Raw genomic sequence first — 21,469 nt, 5'->3', positions numbered from 1 at the left:
CCCCCCCCCCCCCCACTGTAAAAGGAAGTAGCTGCTATGGGAACCTGTTGTTGAAGAATTGTAATAATATGCAGCATATGATATATATTTTGGGGGCTGTGCACTTACAACGTGGCTAGCACATAGATAGTAAGGGTGATATGAGTTGTAGCTTTTCTGCAGAGGGATTTGTAAGTCTTCCCTCTTGATGTATCATGTATTGGTCATCTCTGCTTGGAACACACTACTCCAGACCCCTATCCCACTGAAATTTCCGGTGGGATAGGGGTCTGGAAATGCCACTAGCTGGCTTATCTGTGGAAAAGCACCACATATATCTTCAAAAGCATCCAAGAACCTCGGAAATTCAATGCAGCAAGTCACATTTGCTGAAGTTCAGGCAAAGTGTTGTGTGAAGGAGTGCATCCTATACCATTATTTCAGACATTTGCACTTTTGCCCATCTGCTAACCCTTGCTAGGAATTCCTCTTCTTTCTTCCCCTCTCTGTGTGGTCTAACCACCCTTCCAACCTTTGAGTTCCAGTTAACTATATAAATATCTGATTCTGATCCCATGCTACCTGTATGGTTATTTATCTGGCTGTGCACACACTTATCTATCTATATAGGTGTTTATGTGTATCTCTTCTCTCTATCTACATTACGAAAGCTTCCTGAAGGCAGGGACTGTTTTAATACCCTCTTAGTATCACTGTATTCAGCACATTACCTTGCAAGCATTCACCTGACAATTGCTAGAGAGAGACTCGAGAATGTAGATTGGTTGTAAATTGTTTTCTCATTAACATACTTTTAAACTTAATAGTACCCATTTAATCTCTACTACAGATAGAATTAAGTCGACTTTTACCAAAAAACAAAAACAAAAGAACTCCCTTGCCACCTTTCACTTTCCTCCCCATTGCTGCCTTCCACAGACATGAAAGGAACTACAAACTTGATTCATAATTAACAAGGTTGTATATTCTAAAAATGGAATTATGGTCAGGTGTTCGCAAGCATGCAAAATCGATTCTCTTCAGGTTATCTATTCTTTATGCCTACTGCTGCCAAACACTACTTTATAATATAGGAACTAATTTTCCTCCCTAATTTTAGTAAGGCATGAAAGAGTGATGACTTATCCTGCTTGCCAAACGCCACTCACCCATGTCCTCTGTCATTGTTTCATTCTGCTCATTTCTAAACATGCTTCTTGCTTTCTAGCTCTGAATTAGATTCCTCTGGCTGGGTGGAGTCTATTATTGTGGCCTGTGTTATGTCACACATCGACAACTATATATAGTTGAGGGAGAGAAAAAAGCTGAAACACATTTTTACACACTACTAATAAATCTTGTTAAGGCAGGCAGACAAGTCGCTATGTCTCCAAACCTCCCCACCCTTCCAACCCCACTCCTCACCAAATGGCACTTTGAGCTGGCTCATTAGTCCAAAGCAAGCCATTTGCCGTAACAGCTTGTATATCTCCATGAAAAAGTGTTCTCAGCAAGTTTAAATACTAAAACTAATGTATTCAGATGGTTCCGCCAATAAAATGGTCACAAATAGGAAAAAAGGTTATGCTTTCCAAAGTATCCATTACACATTAATAAATAATGCTGTTCATTCACATGCCAATTAAAACAAACTCGGGCTGTCAAATGAAGTTAGAAGTAAGGAGCTCAATGCTGTAATTGTTTTTCCAGGAAAACTCCCAATGTCATCAGATTAAGTGAGACAGGCTGGGTTGCCCCTATTCTCTTTTTAAGCTAGCAGCCAAATTTTCTCCCCTCCAGTCTAGTTCCCTGGATTTTCTTTCCTCTTTGATTCTTTGTTTTTCTTGCAGGTATTCCGGAAGCAGTTGAAAGCAATCGCCCACTGCTCCCTTCTGTTGGCAACAGAATCTCACTTCCCCCTACTGTTTTGATTTTCTTTCCCTTTCTTTTAAAGCAGGTGCTGGTACTTTTTCCTCCACTAGTGCTATTTCATTATCTCCTTTCTAATGTTGTTCAGCCCTAGTTGGTTCTTTTGCTTTCCCTGGACACACCTGTCTTCTCAGAAAAACTGTTAATTGACACTCAGAAAGTGTAGCACTAAAGATGGGGTGGACCTGCTGCCTGGATGATCTGGAGAGTAAGATAAAGTTGCCAGCATGGAAAAGAGTCTTGGCTGAATATATTACAGTGGTGTAACTTATGCTCGAAGATCTTTCCTGGGCAGAGCCAGAACATGTCCCTCATATCATAGTCTGATGCTTTGCCCTGAGGCAGAACAGCTCCTAACAGCACCCCCACCAAAGTCTGAGCATCATTCTACAAATGCCTTGTCCAGCAGTGAATATTCTATTGCAGCCAAGCAAAGTAAGGAGCATTCGTTGCACATTTAGCCATCAAGCAAAGCAACAAAATGATGCCTTGCCGCTTTTATGGCCAAACAAACACAAATGATGTAATTGGGAAAAGCTGTCTCCGAATAGGAAGAAAAAAGTAAAGGGCAATCCTTTGAGTTGGAGTGATGACCACCATTCGAGGGTCTGGGATCAAAGCCCCAGCCAGACATCAAAGCCCATTTGGGTCTAATGCCAAAAAAGCCCCAGTGAATTAAACTTCATATATAAACTAATTATAGCTTGACCCTACAATCAGGCTTCAGTGAGCACACAGGGAAAAGAAAGCAGACATTGAAACAAAAGATCAAGAAAAAAGAAGCTTGGTAGCAAAACAGGGCAACATCATGGCCCTGAAAATTTTAAACATCTTTTGAGGGCAGAAGGGAATAGGGGAATAGCAGAAGCAGCAGCAAATGTTTGACAATGCTGGTCTTGTTTGAAAGGCTATGAAACAACTCCTTCCATCCTCTCTGGTGCACAACCAAACACTACCAAAGAAACCATCCTAGAAGAAAAGGTTACCTTTTAGCTGTGTTTTAGTGCTGTTAAAGAGGTTTTTGTTGAAGAAGGCCAGGGTGATTCCATGAAGTTTGGTGGTAATTTCTTCAGGAAGCTCCGGCTTCCTTGTGCAGAGCACTGTGGATTCCAAAGATTCTAGAATGTCTGGAAGTGACTTGCATTCCCAAGCGTCGTAATCACTGATTAAGGTGATTAAGGCTCCACCAGCCTCAGACTTTAGTCCTGTAGCTCTGCCATTTCTACCGGTCATCTTTACAGATGGAAGGTGCAGAGTTCCATGTGTGCAAATACCTAGAGCTACATACTGTGGTACTAATACAATGAAAGGATTTCATTTCAAAGCAAAATTTGAAAGTGTTTCAGAGACAAGTGGCTTTTTTTTTCCAGACACGGTTTTACTCTGTCACGCAGGCTGGAGTGCAGTGGCACGATCTCAGGTCACTGCAGCCATGACTTCCCGGGTTCAAGTGATCCTCCTTCCTCAGCCTCTCAAGTTGCTAGGACTACAGGCTAATTTTTATGTTTTTGGTAGAGACGGGATTTTGCCATGTTGGCCAGGCTGGTCTTGAACTCCTGAGCTCAGGCAGTCCACCTGCCTTGGCTTCCCAGAGTGCTAGGATTATACAAGTGGCTTCTTTAACCAATTGTATTAGGTGGATTTTGCTCTTACTCTGCTTTATTGGGACTATTTCTCCGATTATTTAAAAATTTTAATTTCAGGCCAGGTGCAGTGGCTTATGTCTGTAATCCCAGCACTTTAGGAGGCTGAGGTGGGCAGATGACTTGAGTCCGGAAGTTCAGGACCAGGCTGGCCAACATGGCAAAACCCCGACTCTACTAAAACATACAAAAATTACCCGGGCGTGGTGGTGGGCGCCTGTGATCCCAACTACAGAGGAGGCTGAGGCAGGAGAATTGCTTGAACCCAGGAGGTGGAGGTTGCAGTGAGCCGAAATCGTGCCACTGCACTCCAGCCTGGGTGACAAAGTAAGACTCTGTCTCCAAAAAAAAAAAAAAAAAGATTTAATTTCACAAACTGGCAAACAATTGCATATATGATTTCATAATTCATAGAATCTTTTCAATCACATTTTTGTATATAGACATTAGTGCTTTCTTAAAACAACGTCTAAATTTATAACCTGAATACTTAATAACTGAAATATTAATTTTTTTAAAAAAGGCATTTTCCTCGGATAAAAACACATATGTACCATCATAATTACACTGCACCTCTTTGAATATTCACTCACAGATATTTATTGAGTACCTAATATATATACTAGGCACTGGGGATACAGTGGATGAACAAGTCAGGTATAGTCCCTATGTTCACAGAGCTTATGGTCTAGAAAGTAAACTGGCACTAATTATATAACCACATACATAAGTGTGTATGTGTGCATTTACAAATTGTGGAACTATCACAATTTGCAAAATAATATTTTAAAAGCAGATATATTCTATGATTATATCCAAAAAGTCATACTCAAATGAAATCACAAAAATATATTACTGACCTTTATAATCCTTAAGTTTTTTCCGGGGAAGGAGAGCTTATATTTTACTTTGTATTATCTTGTTTTTAAAAATACCTCTTCTCCTTAAAGCCACATTTGAAATTTCTTTAGGAAGATACTTGCTGTATAGCAAAACGGTTCAATATTTCATCTAAATATCTTCCACTGAAAGGGAGTAACTAGTACATGTAAATAAGGTTTAAGATAACTTACTACCACACTGATCTAGCACTACCTTTTCCTCAGAATAATCCCAGAAAGGCAAAAGAGAAAGCATCACTCCAACCCACTGTACTATGAGCAATTTCCAGTATGGTTTTCTGATCGTTTCTACATAGCATAGAGAAATGATCAACAAGGTGACATTTTGTGGAAGAGCCCTAGATTATTAACATGAAAGTGGAGGATTCTGATTTAGGATATAGATATTTGGTCCAACTTTTCCATCTCCTTTGCTCCTGTGAACCAGCCTCTCTTAGGCCAGGCAAGAACTCTAAACAAGCTCCCATACTGATTTCCTGGCCCGTGTTTGCTTCCAAGACCCGCACAGCCTCTTTAATTAAGACCCCTCCGGGGCTTAGGGATCCCTGTGGAAAAGCCCAGAATGCCATTATCACCCCGGGAGAGGCTGAAAGCGCACACTGCTGGCCCAGCTCGGGTCGCCTTGCCCCACGGGGAGCCGCCTCCTCTAATCCCGTGGCACCTCCGCAGGGCGCAGTGTGAAGAGCAGCACATCCACTTCAAACAGAAGTCGGGCCCAGAGTGTGTGTTTGGGCTAAGGGGAAGGATGGGGGTCGTGAAGAGCCTCAGATTCAAAGAGAAGTCGGCTGGGATGACAGTCAGTGGCTGCGTGCGGCTCAGAGACCTGAAGGGACTGATAGTAAGCCTTTGGGCTCCATTTCCATCTCCCTCTGGCCGCCCCCGCCCAGGGACTTCTCCCTCCTGAGCCGAGATGCTTTGAAGTCCGGGAGGGTGGTTTTGACAACAGATGGGACAATTCGCTTCTGTGCAGTTTGGTTCTACAGAGGAATTTGGTTGACCCACTGTTGGCTTTAATAGAAGCTGTTTTCTTAGGAGAAACAATCCGATTCTAACATGGCACTTACTGAGGTGGTGGAAAGATTTTGGAATTTCGCCAGTTTGGATTAACTCCTGCTGCACCACATTCTGCCACTCCATTATGTTCACCATACACTGGTTTTGCCACCTTTGACCTCTCTCAGTCTTGTTTTTCTCATCAGTAAAATGGTGCCTAAATCACCACCAACCTAAGAGGGAGGTGGACCCCAAAGTTCCAAATGTTATACACACATATGCACAAACACACTCACACAGACTATATACAATTAAGGACATTCTTTTTTTTCTTTTTTTTTTAAGACGGAGTCTCGCTCTGTCGCCCAGGCTGGAGTGCAGTGGCCGCATCTCAGCTCACTGCAAGCTCCGCCTCCCGGGTTCACGCCATTCTCCTGCCTCAGCCCCCGAGTAGCTGGGACTACAGGCGTCCGCCACCACGCCCGGCTAACTTTTTGTATTTTTAGTGGAGACAGGGTTTCACCGTGTTAGCCAGGATGGTTTCCATCTCCTGACCTCGTGATCCGCCTCGGCCTTCCAAAGTTCTGGGATTACAGGCGTGAGCCACTGCGCCCGGCATGGGCCTTCTTGTCTACACAGTGTGCTGCTGTCCTTAAAATCCACTTTGGGGGTAAGGGTCCACCAGAAGTCAATACTGAATCTTCCACCCAATGGCAGTTTAAACTTCAGAGAGAGGGTCCCTGTGGATCCCACTTGAGTCCTCAAAGGGCCCCTCAGAGTCTGTCTTCCCCATCTTGCTGCCATCCACCCCCTCTAGAAGTGCTATCCCTCAGAAGAGGTGCCTTCCTCAGACCTGGCATTCACTGGCACTGGACAAGGCCAGAATCGTTTCTGGCCCGTGACCTGTGGTACAGCTTGACATCTCTTCTCTAGAATTTGGGGCTCCAGGCTCAGCCAGCGGGGCTGGGTTAAGAGACCACAGGCAAAGGGCCTCAGGCACCAGAACAAAAGCCAGGAACAGAGAGAGCCCTCAACAGCGTCATCCCAGGCCCGGCCTCAGGAGCTATGCGGCCCTAGGTGCAGGTGGGACAACCTTGGCTTGTTCATTTCCCTTTGCGGCAGCGTAGTAAGGAGGTACCGTAAAGCAGGGATTGGTCTCCACCTCACTTCACAAAGAAATACTAAATGAACAGATCATAGACAGCATTCCCCAGGGAACTGGACCAGCGTAGGTTAACTGGGATCTAGGTTGTTCTCCAAATCATCTCTATGAAGACTGGCCTTGTTCTCCAGAAAGAGAGATGAGTATCATGAAGACTCTCAACCACCCCAATATTATAAACCTGTACCAGGTAATTAACAACGTTACAACATAAAACCCACAACTTAGAAGCAAGAAACAGAGCAGCACCACCAGATATGCCACCATGGCCACAACGGGCAGCGGGGGAGGCCCCAGTCAACTTCAGGCGGATTCTGTCAGCCCTGCAGTACTGCCACTTAAAGAACATCACACATCCAGAGCTAAAGCCACAAACCCATCTAGTCATAGAGAAGGCAATATAAAAGTCATGGACTTTGCCTTTAGGGCAATATTCAGGGAGAAGTAGATGCTGAAAACCTTTTGTAGCCTGTACCCCTACATGGTCACAGAAGTCTTCCTGGGCCCGGGGTACCACTGACTTGCCATGGACGTATACTGCCTCAGCACTATTCTCTATTCCACGATGGTCGGGTCACTGCCCTTCTACTCAAGGAACCCTATAGACCTCAAGAGAAAATTGTCAGTGGAGAATACCATTCACAACAATTTTTTTCCCCTATGAACAAAAAGACTTATTCAAAAGTGACTATCACTGATTTCCAGGGAGCGTCCTTCACTGGAACAAGTGATGGAAAGTTTCTAAGTGAAAAGTGTACAGAAGATGCCACTACCAACGTATGAAGAGGCACTCCTGGACCACCCGAACCCCAAACAACCCAGCTCATGGTGCCACGGGATTCCAGGCTGAGAACATCTCAGTGTCAATACTGGAAAAGAATTCAACTATTTCATGTCACATACCTCATTTGAGAAGGGAAGAAATAACAGAATAGGAAGCACTCCACCATCAGAGCCGCGTCCCTTCCTCCTGGGGTCCCCACCTATCCTCCTCCTTCTGCCAAAGTTTCATCTTCCCTGCAAAACCAAAGAAGGCTCAAAGCAAGCCAGTATTTTTATCTTTTCCGCTGCCAAAGCAGGGAAAAAAGTCAGAGAAAGTCAGATTCCCCTTTCCCCCCAAGACAGAAGAACCAGGAAGCAAGAAGCAGGCTGGGGAGAGGGTAAAAGTGTTGTGGGCCTTCTTGTCTACGCAGTGTGCTGCCGTCCTTAAAATCCACTTCGTGGGTGAGGGTCCACTCGGTATCAATACTGAATCTCCCTCCAGCCAACGGCAGTTTAAACCCCAGGAAGAGGGTCCCTGTGGGCCCCACTGAGCTCTCAAAGGGCCCCTCTGGAAGTGCCAGCCCTTCGAGAAGAGGTGCCTCCCTCAGACCTGGCATCCACTGGCACTGGACAAGGCCAGAATTGTTTCTGACCCGTGACCTGTGGTAGAGCTTGACATCTCTTCTCTTGAATCTGGGGCTCCAGCCTCAGCCTGCTGGGCTGGGTTAAGAGACCATAGGAAAAGGGCCTCAGGCACCAGAACAAAACCTAGGAACAGAGAGAGCCCCCATCAGCATCAACCCAGGCCAGGCATCAGGAGCTGTGCAGCCCTAGGTGCAGGCTGGGCAACCATGGCTTGTTCATCTCCCTTGGGCGCAGTGTAGTGAGGAGGTACCATAAAGCAGGGATCGGTCTCCATCTCACTTCACAAGGAAATACTAAATTAGCAGATCATAGACACCATTCCCCAGAGAACTGGCCCAGCATAGTTTAATGGGGACCCAGGTTGTCCTCAAAAGCACTCCACCATCAGAGCACCGTCCCTTACTCCTGGGGTTCCCACCTATCCCTCCCCTCTGCCAAAGTTTCCACCTTCCTAGCAAAACCAAAGAGGGCTCCAAGCAAGCCAGTATTTCCTTCTTGTCATTTTCAGCTGGCCAAGCAGGGCCAGAAGTCAGAGAAAATCAGTTAAGATTCTTCTTCCCCCCAGGATAGCAGGACCAGGAAGTAAGAAGTGGGCTGGGGAGAGGGTGGGAATGTTGTGGGCCCCTTGTCTTTTCAGTTTGCTGCCGTTTTTAAATCCACTTTGGGGATGAGGTTCCCCCAGGTGTCAATACTGAATCTCCCTCCACTTAATGCCAGTTTGCAACCTGAGAGAGAGGGTCCCTGTGAGCCCCACTTGTGCTCCTTCAGAGTCTGTCTTCCCCACCTTGCTGCCATCCACTCTCTGGAAGTGCCAGCCCTGTGGGTGAAGATGCCTGCCCCACACTTGGCTTCCACTGGCTTCGGAGAAGGCCAGAATTGTTTCTGGCTCATGTCCTGCAGTAGAGATTGACATCTCCAATCTAGAAGCTAGGGCTCCAAGGCTCAGCGAGACGGGCTGGGTCAAGGGACCATAGAGAAGGGGTTCCAAATACCAGGGAAAACTCACAAACAAAACAATGAAAGCTCCCTCCTGTGTCCATCCAGGCCGGGCCTCAGAAGCCATGCAGCCCTAGGTGCAGGCTGGGCAACCTTGGCTTGTTCATCTGCCTTTGGAGCCAGTGGCCTCCTTTTGGGAGCATATTCTTGGCATGGAATGACAGCCATAGAGGGTGGGTAGCAGGCCTGAGCAGGGTAGGCTCTTTAGTGGCAGCCCAGAGAGGAGGAACAGGCAGTGGGGGACTTTCCAGCTCCACTGTCCAGGTTAGGCCACTGAGGCTGCAAAGAGATTGAGTAGCATCCCCAGTGATATCTGGAAAGGAATGGATGGCAAAGATTTGCTGTTTACCCCATCACACGCTGCCCCGCACACACCCAGTCACTTCCCAGTTTTCTGCTTTGTCCCCCTTCTTCGGTTCTGAAGTCATCCTGTTTTACACCTGTCACTCCCACTGGAGCAGGGACCTTGCCTTCCCCACAGCCACACAGGTCTCACACCCAGTAGGCCCTCAATCAATATTTGTGTGTAAGATACAATAAATCTTTCTGAGTTTCTCTTCAAAGGGTTTAGCCTGTTAACTTCCTTATCCTTTGTTCTGAAACTCAACTTTCTTGTTCTCCCTTGCCCCTGGTTACCGTAAACAGCCTACCACTTCTCATCAGCTCTAATCAATAACTCACATCTGTTCCCTTGGTTACCTGTACCCATTGTTCCCCGGAAACTGCACATCTCACACGATTCACCTCTGTACCTCACGTCCCCCTCCCCTGCTATATTTAGGAAAATATATACAAGTAGCCAATCGGGTCAGCTCAGATTGTGCAGTCTGACCCCAGCCCATGGGGGACTGGCACAGAGATAGGGACTGCATTAAGGATAAAAACCCCCTGGTCTCCTTTGTTCTGTGTGCACTTGCAGTCTTAATTGATGCGAGTGACACCCTTCTGCAGAAGTAAATTGCCTTGCTGAGAGGATTAAACTTTTGCCTGAGTGCCATTTTTACTCGTGGCACCGAGCATTTATTCCTAGAGTATTTTATATCCAACATGTGGAATCGGTGAGATGGGATTCAAGCCCAAGGTGTGTCTGCAGAGCATTGGAAGTGCAGCTCTGGGTCCCTGAGGCTGCCCAGCAGAGCAGGCTTGGGGACCCACAGGGGCAGTGGGCGCCTACTGTGACTCTCAGCAAGGCTGGTGGGACTGTCACTCACTAAACTTATTTGCTCATCCAATCTTGGGGATCCTGAGCTCCCTGTGGGGCAAGGTTGGTGGGTTCACAGCTGCCTCCGAGGGTTTCCTCAGCAACCTCAAATAAGACTCTGCTCCTTACTTGCCAGCACCTATTACTAAAGAACATGGGGGCAGAGAGAATGGGGGCATCATGGTGACAGGGGTAAGGAGAAGGCCAAGAGTTTTCCACTTTTGGTGATGGTTGTGGTGGTGGCCACAAGATCCAGGGCACCATCTCTTCCTCCTGTCTGTCCCCTGCTTCTTCTGCCCTGCCACCTCTCCCTTCTTCCCCATCCAGCTCGCTGCAGTCCTCTCCTCCACCTTTCCAAGGTAGATGCAGCTTGCTGCTCTCCTGATGCCCCCACTAAGGCTGTGGTTTCTGGGCCCCACTGAACTCTTGGCCTTTATTTCCCTGGCCCCCTCCCCTACCTCCTCTCTGTTTATCCCAGCCCCACCCCAATTCTCTCTCCCCAGTTCTTCCTTTGCCATTCCTAATCCCCTCATCCTGATTCCTCTTCTAGGTTTTCTCTAAGTTATCTTTTTATATACTTGCTAATATCTGTCCCCTTTTCCCCCAGACCTCCTCCTGTGCAACACAGAATGATGAACATCTACAAAATAGGAATCCCACTCCTGGCCCTAGCCATGACTCAGGTTTTGTGAAGGGGTGTGGGGCAGGAGAAAAAGCAAACCCCACCAAACCAACACCCAGTCTACAGCCTGATCTAAGTGCCACTCAAAACACGTTTCCTCCCTTTACTTTCCTATATCCCAAGAATTCTTCCTGAAAAAGGTGGCCCCTGAGAACCGTCTAAAAGCATCACAGTGTGGAAGGGCAAGGGTCCTGAGAGCTGGTCTTGCCATCCCTTGTCCCCAGTTTTCTTGAAGAAGCTGAGCTCCAGAGAAGAGGCAGGGCCCGTGGGGCGTTTGAGTTATACTCCAAGTCTAATTCCCAGTCCAGCAATCCTGCCCCCAGAGGCTCTCTTCATCTGTCCACTTGGCCAAGGAAGGGCCAGGTTGCCCCACGCCCCCTGCCTGGCTGCAGAAGACAACCACCGGAAGGGTGTCCTTGTAACTGGGGCCCCAGAACCATGTCTGCATGGAAAGGGCCCAAGGAGCTAGAGCCCTTTAGCCTCAAGAAGAGTGTGAGGGACTCAGCATCCTTCTGAAGCCTAAACCAAATTTTGGCCTGAGCTGTTTTCACCATCTGTGCCCTAGAAGGTTGTGAAGCTCTCGAAGTGGGTCTTCCTGCTTCCCCATCTTCTGAGGCTCAAGCCTTTCTCCGAGCCTCCGTGGGTCCCACCCTTGCACCCATCACACGGTGTCTGGGCCCTGCCTTCCTGACTCACCCACCCACTTCTACCCGCTGCCCTATTTCCATTCCTGAGACACTCCACTGGGCACTGCTGTTCCCTCCATTAGAAGACTTTCACAGGCCCTGACCATTCCTTTTGCTAGTCAAGTGAATGTCACCCCCTCAGAGAAGCCCTCCTGAGCACCCAATCTGCAGTAGGGTCACCCCTATCTCTCGCCCTCACTCTTCCTGGTGTCCCCTTCCTAGCCCCTATCTCCATGGGGAGTTTTCTGCACTGATAGACTAGTCTCTCTCACACACCCAGGGGCCAGCGTGTCTGTCTTCTCTGTCCCCCACACGGGAGATGGTCAGTGTTCACTTGTTGGCATCAATGAAACAGGAAGGCCCCTAAGGTGCCGGGAATGGGAGCCCTTCACCCAGGTGAGGAAGGAGACTTGAGGAAGGGGAGAGGACCCAAGTTAGTGCCCTCTCCCTAACCCGAGGGTCAGCCCTGGGCAGGGCTGGTCACTATGCTTTGGGATGCTGTGGGCAGCAAGTCACCCAGGTGCCAAGGCAAGAGACCAAGGGCACAAGCTGTTCCAGTATAATAAAGAAAATATATAGAATAAGAATAGTTATACTAGAAATAGATTATAGATATGATTATATATGAATATCACTAATCATTAGTTTGTAATATTACTCTTTATTCCGATATTATAAACTTTGTTCTACAATTATAACCTAGGAAAAACCAGGCCATACAGAGATAGGAGCTGAAGGGACACGTTGAGAAGTGACCGGAAGACGGGTGTGAATCCTCTGTTACGCCCGGCCAGGGCCACTAGAGGGCTCCCTGGTCTAGCGGTAACGCCAGCGCTTGTAGAAGCGCTGACTTCCACAGTTCTGCAGGAGGACTTCCACTGCTTGTGGAAGGCCTGACATCAGTCAGGCCCGCGGCCAGCCATCCGGAGGCCTAACTGTCTCCCTGTGATGCTGTGCTTCAGCGGTCACGCTCCTGGTCCGCTTTCATGTTCCACTGTGTACACCTGGCTCTGCCTTTCAGATAGCAGTAGCAGAATTAGTGAAAGTATTAAAAGTCTTTGAAATGCATAGAAGAAATAATGGCATAAGCTGTCCCCTCTCTCTCTCTCCGCCTTGGCTGCCAAACAGGGAAGGGCCCACTGTCCCGTGGACACGTGGCTCACGTGACCTTATCAATCATCGGAGATGACTTACACTCCTTACCCTGCCGCTTTTGCCTCGTATCCAATAAATAACAGTGCAGCCAGGCATTCGGGGCCACTACCGTCTCTCTGCATCCAGGTGGTAGTGATCCCAGTGGCCCAGCTGTTTTTTCTTCTGTCTCTTTGTCCTGTTTATTTCTACCATCTCTCCTCTCCGCACACGAGGAGAAAAATCCACAGACCCAGTAGGGCTGGACCCTACAGAAGGCCTCTCCCCTGTGCCCTTGACAGGTGGCCCGCTGGGGGACGTGGCCGCACTCGGTGCGCTGTGGTCCTGGAGCAGCCGCCTCCGGGTGGGCGGCACTTAGGAAGGACAAACTCTAGAACCCACAGCTCCAAAGGACCAATGCATGGGAAGGTCCGGAGGCTCAGGGGAGTGACCCCGCTTCTGGGCCAGCGCTTTGAGGCCCCTGTGGACCAGCGGAGAGGGCCCGGGTGAAGCCTCTGGAGCGGGGAGGGACCCGCGGGACCCGCAGAGGGCGCCTGTCCCTGTGGGCGCAGCAGTGCCTGGAGGGAGGTGGCCCTAGCAGCCGGCAGAAATCAGGCTCAGCCCACGGATCCCTGGCTCCAACTCCCAGGCCGGGCTCTGTCTCTTTGCCCAGGCTGGGAGGGGCTGATGGCGGTTGAAAGCCCAGCTCCCCGCCGCTGACTGTCTCCGGGCCCCGCCCCCGTCCCCATGGAGACCCGACGGCGCCGTACAGCCTGTCAGAGGCTGCTCTGGGGTGCGCCCTATCTGTCCACCGCGGGCCGGCCTGCCCAGGCTGTCGCCCGACTAGAGACACAGGGTTGCCTGTCCATGCCTCCACTCCTGGCCCACTTCCCCGCGGGGCGGGCAGTAGGGCAGTGAGGAGTGGGAATCTTGTAACCAGAGAAGGGAACTGCCCCCAGGCCCAGAGAGTTTGGAGCCTGGGTACTGTCACTAACAGACCAGGACTCCCGCAGCTGGGCCCTCCCCTAGAGTCTTCCTGCAGCAAGGGCCTCCTCCGGAGGGGCTGTGATTGTTTCCCCGGGGTGGGGCTGAAGCCAGAGCCCAGAGGTTTGCCCCTGGGGCACGGATTCCCAAGGTCACTGGCCTCCCATGGGCTGCAGTGAAGCAGGCTCTAGGGGAGGATGGCCAGCTTTTCCCCTTCAAGGATATGAGCCCCAGGGAAGGCACTCCTGCTCTGGGGACTGCCTCCCTCCCCTACCTCAGAGCCAGCCCTCAGAAGCTTGGCCAAGCTGACCACTCTGTCTGTGATCTCTGCCAGGGAGGCTGAAAGAATATCCAGCCCCACCTGTGGTCCCTTCCCATCTCAGGCTATATAACAGTATGACTCCCCATTTATTTTTTTCGTTTCCCTCTACCCCAGGGAACGACTCCCACTAAACCAGCTGACGTGGGACCACTGGGTCAATTTTGGCCAGAAGATGCTGACACCATACAGAGAGCCTGGGCACCTGGGCCCCCTACAAGCCTGGTCATGGTGTCCATGGGATTTCAGGTCTCATACATGTCCGAATCAGTATTTCCCCCCCCAAAAAAATACGCATGTAATTATCCCATGGCCTCGTACCTAATCCTGGGGTACAGGAGAAGTGCAGAGGAGGAGGTGCTCTGTCATTGGAGCACAGTCTCTTCCTCCTGGGGTCCCACCCATTCTTCCCCATCTGACAAAGTCCACCTTCTCTGTGGAACCAAAGAGGGCTCAAAGAGAGCTGGCTGTTCCCACTTTTAATTTTCAGCTGCAGCCGGGCGCGGTGGCTCGAGCCTGTAATCCCAGCACTTTGGGAGGCCGAGATTTTGGCCAGAAGATGCTGACACCATACAGAGAGCCTGGGCACCTGGGCCCCCTACAAGCCTGGTCATGGTGTCCATGGGATTTCAGGTCTCATACATGTCCGAATCAGTATTTCCCCCCCCAAAAAAATACGCATGTAATTATCCCATGGCCTCGTACCTAATCCTGGGGTACAGGAGAAGTGCAGAGGAGGAGGTGCTCTGTCATTGGAGCACAGTCTCTTCCTCCTGGGGGTCCCACCCATTCTTCCCCATCTGACAAAGTCCACCTTCTCTGTGGAACCAAAGAGGGCTCAAAGAGAGCTGGCTGTTCCCACTTTTTAATTTTCAGCTGCAGCCGGGCGCGGTGGCTCGAGCCTGTAATCCCAGCACTTTGGGAGGCCGAGACGGGCGGATCACGAGGTCAGGAGATCGAGACCATCCTGGCGAACATGGTGAAACCCCGTCTCTACTAAAAAATACAAAAAAACTAGCCGGGCGTGGTGGTGGGCGCCTGTAGTCCCAGCTACTTGGGAGGCTGAGGCGGGAGAATGGCGTAAACCCGGGAGGCGGAGCTTGCAGTGAACTGAGATCCGGCCACTGCACTCCAGCCTGGGCGACAGAGGGAGACTCCGCCTCAAAAAAAAAAAAAAAAAAAAAAAAAAAAAAAAAAATTTCAGCTGCCTGAGGAGGGCCAGAAGTCAGGGCAGAAGCCCACCATTCCTGCTCAGAACTCTTCCTGGGCCTGGGGTGCCAGTGCCCTGCCACAGACATATGGAGCCTCAATGTCCTTCTCTATTCCATGGTGGCCGGGCCCTGCCCTTCTACTCAGGGAACCCTACAGACCTCAATAATAAAACTATCACAAGAAAATACCATGCCCCACCATTTTTTCCCTTCAACTTGAAAGACTGATTAAAAAGTTACTAACACTAGACCCCGGGGAGCGCCCCCCCTCCCCGGAACAACTGATGAGGGACCCATGGGAGAACAGTGGTCAGGAGATGGCACTGATACTATATGAAGAGCCACTCCTGGACCACCCGAGCCCCAAACAACTCAGCTCATGATGGTCATGGGATTCTAGACTGAGAACATCTCCATGTCAATAGTAGAAAGAAAATTCAACTATTCCATGGCCCCCTACCTGATTTTAGAGCACCCAAAACAAAAGAGGAAGCACTCTACCATCAGAGAACTGTCCCTTCCTCCTGGGGTTCCCACTTGTCTTTCTCTATCCACTGAAGTTACCACCTTCCCTCTCCCACTGAAATGGGCTCACAGCGAGCCAGCTTGTCACACTTTTAACATTCAGCTGCCCAAGGAGAGCCAGAAGTCAGGGCAGAAGACCACCATTCCTGCCAGTGCACGTGCTGGCCTGCAGAGGAAGCCGGACAGTTTTAGTGAAGCTCCCAGCATGACCCTGTGGCCTCCCCCTCCACCCAGAGAACCAGAAGCAGTCACAGAGACCCAGAAATGTCCCTGGCCCAGTGAGAACCATTGCAGGAAGCCAGCTTCCTCCAAGCTGGACAGCCAGAGGCTGTGACATCAGCCTTGCCAAGAAACCAGGGCTGCCGCAGGGCTGCCAGAAGTTGACTTTCATTTCTGCTAAGATTCTGTCACTTGAGCCCAGCGCAGAACATTCCAACCAATAAAATCGCCCCAAAGAAGTAGTTGTACGGCAGTAGTGAAGCCAAAAATCACATAGGTGGGGTAGTCAAACCACACTTCCTGCATTCTATGGTACTTATTCTGTCTTTATTAGTATTATTTTAATTGGCAAATCATGCTTGTATTCATTCATGGGGTACAATGTGAGGATTTGCTTGATCTGTGCACTGTGGAAGGAGGAAATCCCACTACTTAGCATCTCCACCACCTCAGAGAGACCAATTCCACATGATGTCCCGGAAGTGTTGATCTAAAAAAGTTGACCCCTTAGAAATAGCAAGTAGATTGATTTTGACCTGGGGTTAGGGAGTGACAGAGGGAGGGAATGGGGGGTTGTCGGTCAAAGGAGCAAAGTCGGGACAGGAAGAAGAGGTTTTGACATCTAGTGCACAGCAGAGTGACCAGAGTCAATGAGAATGTCTTGGATTTTGCAAAACACCTGAGATAGTCCGTGTCAAATGTCTCCCTGCATTTAGATTGGGAAGGATGAAGGTCCTGAGATCCAAGAATATTTCCTTTTTTTTGTTTTGTTTTGTTTTGTTTTGTTTGAGACGGAGTCTTGCTCATCGCCCAGGCTGGAGTGCAGTGGCAAGATCTCAGCTCATGCAAGCTCCGCCTCCCAGGTTCACGCCATTCTCCTACCTCAGCCTCCCAAGTAGCTGGGACTACAGGTGCCCGCCACCTCGCCCGGCTAATTTTTTGTATTTTTAGCAGAGACAGGATTTCACCGTGTTAGCCAGGATGGTCTTGATCTCCTGACCTTGTGATCCACCCACCTTGGCCTCCCAAAGTGCTGGGATTACAGGTGTGAGCCACCACGCCCAGCTGAGATCCAAGAATATTGAAACCTGACAGTGGATGCCAACAGCTGCGGGGAGGAGCCAAGCAAGATGCCCACGCTGCCGTGTGCCCAGCAACTTCGGAGCCTGCAGCACTTCTCCCCTGCCCTGCTCTATTTTATCTTTTTTAATAAAGATGATTCCTGATAAATGACCATTTCCTGCAAATCTTGTAGTAGCATTGGAAAGGTGGCAGGTGGATCACAGACACTCTGCTGCTTTGCACCCTCCCTGCACAGAATGGGGGCTGTGTACACCCTAGTTTAGGTGGCATGCAGTCATGTGATCCTCTCAGTTACTCAGAAAAATTGAAAACAAAAGACTTCAGGGAAGTATCAGGGTGACCCCACCCACAGCAAATCATTATCAGTGTTTCTGAAGGGCAGAGGCTCTGAACGGGTGCAGGGCAGAGTCCCACACATTGGGCATGGCCTCTCCACACTCACACTGCCTGGTGATCACTTTCAGAAGGACCAGTAGCCCCTTCAGTTCCCATCTGCCTGTGTTAATCATGCTGAGAGGTTCCCAGGAGGATCCCGAAGTCCTGGGAACCAGACTGTGCTGGGGTCAGAGTGGCGTGGGTGTGGTCCCCAAAGCGCCTTATGGGGCTACTTGTGCTGCTTGGCTCCTGACTATCTAATGTGGCATTGGCCTTTTTGCTGCAATGGTTTCCCCTTTTGCGAAAAGTGGCACGGAGCCCATCCCCCTCAGATGCCTGACAGGAGTAAGCCTTCATCCAGACCCAGGTTGAAGGGGTGCCTCTATGTGAGGCAGGCGTCCTGGGGGTCTGGGGAGGGTTGATGGCAAGACACAGCAGCAGCCTGAAGGGACGGAGGGGGTAGTGGGAATGGGGGCTTTCATAAGGTGGGTTCCAGTTTCCCAGGAACCCAGTGTTTCCATGTCAGGCAGTGAATCTATGGGTGCAGATGCCCATCAGCACCCATCAGGGAGCTTCCTCATGGGTTCCTAAGGAGCCTGAGGAAGGTCCAGAAGGCCCTGCCCTTGTACATGGCTGGTGGCTCGGTGTGCACAGCCTTGAATATACGGTGACCCTGCACACTACTGATAGTGGCCAAGGACTATCCTGGAGTTCAACTAATCATATAAGATTCTCCTTCCCCAACAAAGAGCAGGACCAGGAAGCAAGGAGCAGGCTGGGGCAAGCACGGGAGTGTTGTGGAGCCCCTTGTCTCCCCAGTGTGCCGCTGTCCTTTAAATCCACTTTGGGGTTGAGGGTCCCCCAGGTGTCAATACTGAATCTCCCTCCACCCAATGCCAGTTTGCAACCCCAGAGAGAGGGTCCCCGTGGGTCCTATTTGAGCTCCCCACCAAGGGCCCCACAGAGTCTATGCCTCCAATTTGCTGCCGTGCCCCCCTGGGAGTGCCGGCCCTGTGAGAAGAGGAGCCTTCCCCAGGTCTGGCTTTCACTGGCATTGGACAAGTTGTTTCTGGCCTGTGCCCTGTGGTAGACCTTGACATCTCTTCTCCAGAAGCCAGGGCTCCAGGCTCAGTGAGCTGGGCTGGGTCAAGACACCATAGGGAAGGGACTCCAGGCACTAGGGCAAAACCCACAGACAAAGCTCCTTCCAGTGTCCACCCAGGCCACGCCTGAGGAGCCATGTGGCCCCAAGTGCAGGTCAGGCTACCTTGGCTTGTTCCTCTCCCTTTGTGGCCAGCAGCCTCCTTTTAAGGGGACATTCTTCTTGGGAGGAATTGAGAGCCATAGAGGGTGGGAAGCAGGCCTGAAAAGGGCAGACTTCCTAGAGACAGCCCAGAGAGCAGGGCCAGGCAGTGGGGAAGCTCAAACTCCACCGTCCAGGTGAGGACACTGAGGCTGAAAAGAGATGGGGTAGCATTTCCTATGGTATCTGGACAGGAGAGGATGGCAAAGATTTGCTGTTTACCCCATCCCAGGCTGCCCCACACCCGCCCAGCCACTTCCCAGTTCTCTGCTTTGTCTCCCTTCTCAGGTTCTGAAGTCATCCTGCTTTACACCTGTCACTCCCACTGAAGCAGGGACCTTGCCTCGCTGACAGCCACAGAGGCCTCGCAGCCAGTAGGCCCTCAATCAATATTTGTGGAATCAGTGAGATGGGATTCAAGTCAGAGGTGTGCCTGCAGAGCAATGGAAGTGCAGCTCTGGGTCCGAGAGGCCACCCAGTAGAGCAGTAGAGCACCCTGGGGACCTGCAGGGGCAGTGGACGCCTACTGTGACTCTGGGGAAGGCTGATGGAACTGTCACTCACTAAGCTTATTTGCTCATCCAATCTTGAGGATTCTTATCTCCCTACTTGGCAAGCCTGGTGGGTTCACAGCTACCCCCGAGGGTTTCTTTGGCAAACTTAAATCAGACTACTCCTTACTTGCCAGCACCTGTTACTAAAGAAGGGGGAGCAGAAAGAATGGGGGTGTCATAGCGACAGGGGTAAGGAGAAGGCAAAGAGTTTTCCACTTCTGGCAATGGTAGCGGTGGCAGCCACCTGGCCCAGGGCACCATCTCCTTTCTCCTGTCCCCTGCTTCCTCTGCCCTGCCACTTCCCCCTTCCTCCCAACCCAACTCACGGCAGTCTTCTCTCCATCTTTCCAAGGTAGATGCAGCTTGCTGCTCTCCTGATGCCCCCACTAAGGCTGTGGCTTCTGGTCCCCACTGACTTCTTGGACTTTATTTCCCTGGCCTCCTCTCCCACCTCCTTTCTGTTTGTCCCAGCCCCGCCCCCAACTCCCTCTCCCCTAGCTCCTCCTTTGCCATTCCTAATCCCCTCATCTTCATTCCTCTTCTAGGTTTTCTCTTGCTAAATTGTCTTTTACACACTTGCTAATATCTGTCTCCTTTCCCCTAGACTTCCTGTGCAACATGCAATGATGAAAATCTAGACACAGGAATCTCATTCCTGGCCCTAGCCAGAACTCAGGTTTTGTGAAGGGGTGTGGGGTGGAAGAAAAAGCAAACCCCACCAAACCAACACCCAGTCTACAGGCTGATCTAAGTGCCACTCAAACACGTTTCCTCCCTTTACTTTCTTATAACCCGAGAATTCTTCCTGAAAAAGACGGCCCCTGAGAACCGTCTAAAAGCATCATGGGGTGGAAGGGCAAGGATCCTGAGAGTTGGTCTTGCCATCCCCTTGTCTCCAGTTTTCTTGAAGAAGTTGAGCTCCAGAGAAGAGGCAGGGCCCATGGGCTGTTTGGATTACACTCCAAGTCTAATTCCCAGTCCAGCAATCCTGCCCCCAGAGGCTCCCTTCATCTGTCCACTTGGCCAAGGAAGGGGCGGGTTGGCCCACAACCCCTGCCTGGCTGCAGACATCAGAAAGGTGTCCATGTAGCCGGGGCCCCAGAACCATGTCTGTGTGGAAAGGGCCCAAGGAGCTGGAGCCCTTTAGCCTCAAGAAGAGCATGAGGGACCCAGCACCCTTCTGAAACCTAAACCAAATTCTGGCCTGAGCCGTTTTCACCGTCTGCACCCTAGAAGGTTGTGAAGGCCTTGAAGTGGGTCTTCTTGTTTTCCTGTCTTCTGAGGCCCAGGCCTTTCTCAGAGCCATGGGTCACACCCTTGCACCCATCACATGGTGTCTGGGCCCTGCCTGCCTGGCTCACACCCCTCACCCTGCTGCCCTATTTCCATCCCTGAAACAGTCCACTGGACACTGCCATTCCTTCTCTTAAAAGACTTTCACAGGCCCTGACCATCCCTTGGTCAATCTAGTGAAAGTCTCCCCCTCAGATAAACCCTCCCTGAGCACCCCATCTGTAGCAGAGTCACCCCCAACTTCCACCCTCACTTTTCCTGGTGTCTCCTTCCTAGTCCCTACCTCTATGGGGGAGTTTCTTCACTGATAGACTAGACTCCATCGCCCACCCGGGGACCAGCGTGTCTGTCTTCTCTGTCCCTGCACACCAGAGGTGATCAATGATCCCTGTTGACATCAATGAAACAGGAAGGCCCTTGAGGTGCTGGGAGCCGTTCACTGCAGGTGAGAAGGAGCCTTGAGAAGTGGAGAGGACCCGAGTTAGTGTCCTCTCCCCACCCGGAAGGTCAGCTCCTGGCAGCTCTGCGGCTCTGTGGCTTGAGGCGCCTCTCCCCTGTGCCCTTGAAGGGGGGCCCGCAGGGGACGTGGCCGCACTCGGTCAGCTGTGGTCCTGCAGCAGCCGCGCCCAGAGGGCGGCTCTTAGGAAGGACAAATTCCAAAACGCAGGCCTCCAAAGGACCCATGGGAAGGTCGGGAGGCTCAGGGGAGTGACCCCGCGTCTGGGCCAGCGCTTTGAGGCCCCTGTGGACCCAGCGGAGAGGGCCCGGGTGAGGCCTCCGGAGGCGCTGAGCCGGGCCGGGAGCCGCGGGACCCGCAGAGGGCGCCCGTCCGCGTGGAGGCAGCAGCGTCTGGAAGGAGGCTGCCCTGGCCGCCGGCAGAAATCAGACTCTA

The sequence above is a fragment of the Rhinopithecus bieti genome, unplaced genomic scaffold, assembly GCF_001698545.2.
Source record: "Rhinopithecus bieti isolate Rb0 unplaced genomic scaffold, ASM169854v2 scaffold_83527, whole genome shotgun sequence".
Taxonomy (NCBI): domain Eukaryota; kingdom Metazoa; phylum Chordata; class Mammalia; order Primates; family Cercopithecidae; genus Rhinopithecus; species Rhinopithecus bieti.
The sequence above is the reverse complement of the archived record's forward strand: the minus strand, read 5'-3'. Positions refer to the sequence as shown.